The following is a 7,663-nucleotide window of genomic DNA, read 5'->3' as shown; positions in this document are numbered from 1 at the left end:
AAACATCCAAAGAAGTAGAGAGAAAAATATTTCTGAGAAAATGTAGGAGGAGCTCATGCCCTGTGGTAGGCACTTCTGTAGCTCAGTTAGAATAAATAACAAAAAGAAGCAGAAGAAATGGTGGGGAAGAAGAGTCAGATGTAGACAATGTAGGGCCACACCAATGAGTTTGGCTTTAATTTTGAGTGTGTTAGGCACCTTGGAGGTTTCTGAAGAGAGTAGAAATTGATTTCAGCATGATTATGGAGTATGATTTTGGCTACTGTTGAGAGACTGGAAGGTGTGCTAACAAGGGCAGAAATAGGTAATACAGGCAGAGGCCTTTGCAATGCTAAACGAGAAACTGGAGAGTTGGAAGAAGAACATAACAGTAAAAAGATATCAGAATTAGAGTTCATTTTGACAGGAGTACTGACAGGGCTTTTTGGTGAGGAAGCCAATAGTAATTTAATCTCGTTTGAACAGCTCAATAAGTGGAGTTGTCACCTAATGGAATGTGGAAGGCTATAGGTTGATGGAGGCTTTGAGAAGCACATCAGGAGAGAGAGAGAGAGAGAGAGAGAGAGAGAGAGAGAGAGAGAATGAGTATATTAAGTATGAATTCATTGCTCAAGCCCCAGCTGGAGATGAGGGGTGGGCAACTGCATATAAGAGGAGTCAGGGCTGAAGACAGAAAACTAAAATGGAAGACAACATCAAGGGGAGAAAACAGAAAGACATAGGGTCAGGTACTGAGCTCTGAAAGACACCAGATTTAAACAGTCAAGAAAAGGAAGAGGAAGTAGTAAGGCAGACCAGGTGAGAACAAGTAAGCATACAACACAGGGCGAAGTGTCACACCGAAATCTCTTTAAAGAATTGCTTCAAGTAATTTCACTGAGATTTTAACAAACACGTCTGATAAATCAAGGAAAATTGGAGTCGAACATTGATAAATACTGTACAATTGTAGAGATGGTGAGGGCCCATCTGTTCCACCTTGTGAGGTTGTACCTCCTTGACGGGAGGTCAGAGAGTTGAGCTTATTTTTGGTCTTTCAAAGTTGTTGAAAAGAGGTGTGCCCACAAACAAGAGATTCTGACCTAGAGTGTAGCTAATTATAATTTGGGTATAGAGGTGGATCCACTCCACCTGAACCAAAGGTCGGAGAATTCAAGTCTATTCCTTATACCATGTTAATGAAATCTGTTGCCTCCTCCCTTCCCATTTGGAATTTAGTCTATAAGCATATGGAAAATAAAGGATTCGGGGCTCAGTATTCACTGAATTTCCTGCCCAATGCTGTTTTGTTTTCCTGCATGTTCCTTTTGCTTAATAATCCTCATGCTCCTACCTTGGATTGTACGAATTTCTTTGAAGGTGGTCCCCAGTGAGAGATTATTGATGACTTTGACCAAAACCCCGAAAATTTTAATAGGGATTATGAAAGCATAATCATCATTGCAATGGATGTAATAAAGACAAATTTGAAAGTAAATATAGATAACTCTTTAAAGCAGATGTTCAACAAATGAGAGGCTAGAAACACAGCAGTTGCTTCAAAACATAGGTGCTAATTTATGAACAGAGAGAGTGGAGAGCTGGGCTGTGATGGCAATTGCCATTAGTCCCAGCAGTTGGGAGGCAAAGGAGGAGGATCTTGGTGAGTTCGAGGCCAGCTTTGTCTACAAAGCAAGTTCCAGGATACGTAGGACTGTTATGCAGAAAAATCCTGTCTTAAAGAGTTGAGAACAGAAGGAACTTAACATTGAAAAGTATTGAGTTTTAAAAAATTAGATAAGTTAGACAGGGTCATAGGAGTTAACCATGTAAGAATAATTGATTTCAATCATTTCAGTTTTTGATATTAGCAAATAGTTTCCATCATAGTTAAATAAGTATACAAATTGTTTTATTAATGCCAAGCTTATTAATGTCATGATTCTACTCTGAGAGGTCTGGAGGCTTAGTTTCTTTAACAGCAATAGGAAAAAATGTACTGAACAAGGAGAGAGTCACAAAGAATATAAAAATTTGAGTTTAAAATATATCAGATGCTGGGTCTTGAGATCGACTGATTTCCAATTTTCTGAATAAAACTGAATAATCTGGCACTCCCACCAGCAGTGGAGGAGTGTTCACCTTACTTTACATCCTCTCCAACATAGACTGCCATTAGCGTTTTTAATCTTGGCCATTCTGACAGGTGGAAGATGGTATTTCAGAGTCAGTTTGATTTGCATTTTCTTGATTGCTAAGGATGTTGAACACTTCTCTAAGTGTATCTTGATCATTTGAGATTCTCCTGTTGAGAATTCTGTTTAAATCTGTACCCCCTTTTTAATGGGATTATACCACTCTTGGGCATATACCCAAAGAATGCCAAACCATATCCTAAGGATACTTGCTCAGCTATGTTTATATCAGCACTATTTGTAATAACCAGAACCTGGAAACAACCTAGATACCCCTCAATCAAAAAATGAATAAAGAAAATGTGGTATATCTACACATTGGATTATTACTCAACAGGAAAAAAAATGACATGAAATTTGCAGGGAAATGGATATAAGTAGAAAAATAAGACACAAAAAGACAAACAGGGTATGTACTCACCCATAAGTGAATATTAGCTGTAAAGCAAAGGATAACCAGGCTACAATCCTCAGCCCCAGACAAGCTAGGTAACAAGGAGGACCCAAAGAGGAACACATGGATCTGTCTTCCTGGGAAAATGAAGTATCTGAGATGCCCTGGGTAAACCAAGGGGAGAGTAAAAGAGAGGGGATGGGGGAATGGGAACATGAGGGATAAGGATGGTAAAATTATGGGCAAGACAGAGAGGGAGAATGATGGGGGAGCTATTTGGATAGAGGGGGAAGTGGGGGTAGACAAGCAGGAGTAAAAGAGGCAGGGGAAACTATGGTTGGCATGTTAAAAAAAATTTAAATGATGAAAAAATATATCAAGTGCTTCTTAAGAAAATCATTAACTTTCCTTCTTTAGAGGAAATTCTTTTCCAAACAACATAGACTCTCATTCAAACATGAATAAAGAACAAAATAGTAAACCCATTCCAACTAGGAGACAGTTTTTAGTGATGCCTAGTGCATAAACAGGTGTTCTGAATATATGCAGTACTTCGAACATAAATATTCTATTGAGGAAGTAAATAATGTATGACATTTTTCCAAAATAAAAATTACAAAATATGGAGAAAGGTTTCTTCCTTTACTCTGGTGGCAGTCATCAGGTGAGCCAAGATGAAGGCATATGAATACATCCAGGAAATTTGGAAGAAGAAACAGTCTGACTTGATGTACTTTTTTTCTGAGGGTCCACTGCTGCCAATACTACCAGTTCTAGACACAGCCTGGAGCTCCCTGAACCACCGATCTGATAAAACATGAATGCTGAGATACAAGGCCAAGCAAGGTTATTTCATATACAGAATTCATGTCTGTCATATGACCACAAACGCCTGCTTCTTAAAGGTTCAACTTACAGCAGGCCCGGCTATCATGGCATCAACCAGCAAAAGTTTGCCCAAAGCCTTCGGTGTGCTACTGAGGAAAGAGCTGAACCCTGGGGGACTTTGAGAGCACTAATTTTTTACTGGGTTGGTGACGATGTCACAGACAATTTTTTTTTGAGGTTATCCTCATTGAGCCATTCCATAAACTATCAGAAGAAATCCTGGAACCCAGTGGGTCACCCAACCAATCCACAAACACAGAGATTTGTGTGGACTGGTGTCTGCTGGTCTCGACATCTATGGCTTTGAAAAGGGCCACGAGGTCTATCACACTGTTGGTGGCCCTAGGGAAGGCACTCTCCAACACCACCATTACCGCCAATACACGCAATATTTGTAAAATTCATACCCAGTAAACAATTTAGGACAGTCAAAAAAAAAAAGAACAAAATACATTATGGAATCCTTAGCAAGTAGTTGTTAGGGAATACAAAAGTGTATACGACAAGGTAGGGAAAAGTTTATTCTCTGCCATGGAAAGTGCTTTCAATATATTTTGCTTCCAAAACACAGAGTGCCCTAAAGGGGAGAAAAGAAAATGAAAAAGAAAGCTAGGCAAGATGGTCAGGAAGCTGAGGCAGAGGGATTGATGCAAGTTAAGGTCAGCACGGGGCAAGGGAGAGTGTCCACCTACAAAAGGTGTTTTTGCCTTTTCTTTATTTGAAGAAGCCAGAAGACTCTAAGGATTGTGGAACACGTGACTCATCAGAATAAAGAAATGATCATGCTGTAAAGGAAAATCTATTTTCTAAATGATGAGAACATAGTGTATCACACAACTACTCACAGGAAAGACATACCCTGTTCTATTATCTAACACTTTGGAGGAGTCCATGGCAAGGCACTGGAAAGGAAAGGAAACGGCCCTGTTACCTGGACCATGCTTCCCCTTTGCCGGGTGGAAGAATCAAGCATGGTCCTCTAGTTCTCTATGACAGCTTTTGTTGCTAACTAGGAAAAGAATCAGAAAGGCAGGGTTAACTCCATCTGAAGAAGCACAGGTCTTTGAGATTATGAATTGGATTGATGAATTTTTCTTTCCTGAAGAACAACATGCAGATTAAAGAGCTTTTAACTGTTCTTGATGCAATCAAAAGGTTATGGTTGTCTGCTAAAAACTCAGTTTCGGCCACAGTTTATGCAAGTTGCTCATATTACTCACTCAGTAATGATGTCCTTGGCCCTACTCTTTGTGGTCTGGTTCTCATTTGTTTGGTATTGCATTCCAAGGCTGCGATGACTCAGAAATGTCCCTTCTTTTTTACAGTAAGAACTAGCATGTTTTGCCTGAAACATCTCAAGTTTAATCGTTTGTCTGTGGTCTTCCCACAATAAATCCAAGCAGGTGTGTATAAATAAAGACTTTAACAAGTTGAGTGAGAAGACCAATGTCTTTAGCCAGAAAGCTTCTGAAGTTATCCAGTTTAAATTCATTTGATACCCACTGAAAATGTCATCTTTTTTGATAACATCCAGTATTTATTGTTATCAAAATATAGTTGCTAACTACTATCAAGTAGTCTATTTAGAATGCATGAAAACATTTTCCAAGAGTTAAAAGAACCAAATATATTTAAAATATGTAGAAATAGTTTAGAGAGAATGTGAAATCTGTATCGAATCTAAGATATAAAGAAGATGTATGGGATTTGTGATAAGCTGATATAAAAGGTAAAAGTGAGCAATAGGTAAAATGTGGGCAGATATATGTAACATAATATTACTTTATTTGTGAACTAAGAAAATAGGGTAGTTATCTTCAAGCTACAGAAGAAACCTAAGCAGAAACAGAACTAAAAAATCATACAAACACTGAATATAGAAATGCCCGTTTCCTGGGACAGTAGACTGTCATACATCCTGAAAATTAAGTTATTCATTCAGTAAGAAAAATGTTCCCCCTCCTGACTTACCCTTCCCAATGTTTACGTTCCACAATCCCTGAGTTTCCCCCATTTTTTTCTTTTTCCTGTATTAAATTATGACTTTCTTCTTTACCTGGCCAGCAGTAAAATGTGAGTTATACCAGAAACTGAGAAAAAACAAGTTTAAGATACTATCTTCCATAGAAAAGTACTTGAACGGGTAGTCTTTTATGATATACTAAATGCAGTAAGATATAAACATGAATTAAATTTGTATAAAAGAACTAATGCTCAACCTGGTCTTAAATAAATAAAGAGACCAGGGAGATGGTCACTTGATAACATGCTTGCCATACAAGCATGAGGACCTGAGTCTAGATCCTCACCAAACGTGCCAAAAGCTAGGCGCTGCAGCATTGTAAACAAACCCAGTGTCAAGGAGTTGGAGACCTCAGGCTTGTTGGAAAGAGCACCTAATCACTCAGTGAGCCCCAGATTCAAGGAACAGTCTTATCTCAAAAGGTAAATTGGAGAGTGACCAATGAAGACGCCCAACCTCACCCTTGATCCCATCCCCCAAGAACTCATGTACCACACACACATGTAACACCACCCCACCTATACTCAAAGAAGGCAAAGATGTAGCAATAACTTTGTTCAATAATCGTAATTTAGAGAGAGAAAAAAGATGCCATTCTACCCATAAAGAACAGACGTACTTGATCATACTAGTGCACACCGGAGGGTAGCTACAGGTGCCAAGGACTAGGGATTTTACCTGTGCTGGAATTTCTCTGCTTCTATGTGTTCCTCTGTCCCTGGTGCATGTAACTGTAGACTATTTTTCTTTTTTTTTTTTTTTGTTTGTTTGTTTGTTTGTATTTTCGAGACAGGGTTTCTCCGTAGCTTTTTGGTTCCTGTCCTGGAACTAGCTCTTGTAGACCAGGCTGGCCTCGAACTCACAAAGATCCGCCTGCCTCTGCCTCCCGAGTGCTGGGATTAAAGGCGTGCGCCACCACCGCCCCGCTGTTAGCTTGTTTTTTGAGACAGTTTTTCTCTGTATAGCTCTGGAGCCTGCCTCTGCCTCCTGAGTACTGGGATTAAAGGTGTGTGCCACCATCACCCGGCTGACCATTTTCAACAAATGCTTGAAAAAACTTAGAAGAGAGGCCTGACAGAAACTTAAACCAACAATCCAGAAATTAAAAGAACGAAGTTCAGCATCATGGTCTCAGTTATTTGAAACTGTTCTAATTTGACAAAGACTCATCTAAATGCAGCAAGAATTCTTTGCTTGGTAAAGAAAGGCTGCTGTCTACCTTCTGTTTCTCTACTGTGCCATAAAGATATGGTGATTTAATCCACGATTTAAATAACTATTAACAGAAGAATAAGCAGTCTTTTCAATTGAATATCCACCATTATAAACATAGACATAGGTATAGATATATAGGTTATTGGGTTTCTCACTTTATTATCCCACTGACTGGCAGAAACATAATCCTAAACTAACCCCTGCTAAGCACCTGTATCTGTGACAAGACTCAGAAAACACCACTACAGTGTCCCTGGGACACCTGCTGCCTTCTCAGCAGGAGAAATCAGGAAGCAACACCCTGCACGTGGAGAGAGCAATATCAAACTAATCAGCAACATCATAGAGTAAGCTTTGTCCATTGCCCAAAGGTAAATCACATCTGGCTCTTTTGCTATGTCCACTTATCATGTCAACAGAAAGTGCTCTAGCTTGTTACTGGAGCCAGAAGCTCCTGCAGTCACCAAGGTCTACCCGCCTCATTCCTCCTTTCTTGAGCTTGTGTAATGGACTTTAAAGCTTCTGGAGTCGACAACAAATTTATTTTCTTTCTGAGCATTGCTTGCAACCTACTGAGTGTTTCTGGTTTGTTAGCACGTGGCTGAGCCTGCCAAGAAGGACCTCCTCTTTGAAGTAAACCAGGGAACCCAGCAGTTCCCAAATTGGTATCATCCCTTTTACAAGTTGAGGGGCCTCATGGGTACTTTAATGCTTATTTATCACAGACAGGCTCGGAGAGTATGAAGCTTTAACCAAACAACTCCCGTGTGATCAAAGGGGAATACAGTACAGCCAGCAATGGATCTTTTCCTTCAGAGTGACTTTTACAAGTGACTAAGGCAATGAGAAAAGGAGAAACAGGTGAAAAGCTTGGGCCAAGTGAGCTGTGCCAAGTATTTCACAAGTGAGGAGGTAGTGCAGAATTAGAAAACAAAACAAAACAAAAACATCGAGTTTGCTTTTGTGAGG

The 7,663-nt window shown here is 39.6% G+C and overlaps 1 pseudogene; it reads left to right on the top strand.

Annotated features, from left to right (window-relative positions):
- The first annotated feature begins 3,242 nt into the window (after positions 1–3,242).
- Positions 3,243–3,854, top strand: LOC121444789 (annotated as a pseudogene).
- Positions 3,855–7,663: the final 3,809 nt, after the last annotated feature.

This window comes from Microtus oregoni, unplaced genomic scaffold (genome assembly GCF_018167655.1).
Source record: "Microtus oregoni isolate MIOR12 unplaced genomic scaffold, Mior012 000141F_ref0000236, whole genome shotgun sequence".
Lineage (NCBI taxonomy): Eukaryota > Metazoa > Chordata > Mammalia > Rodentia > Cricetidae > Microtus > Microtus oregoni.
The sequence above is the reverse complement of the archived record's forward strand: the minus strand, read 5'-3'. Positions and strand labels throughout refer to the sequence as shown.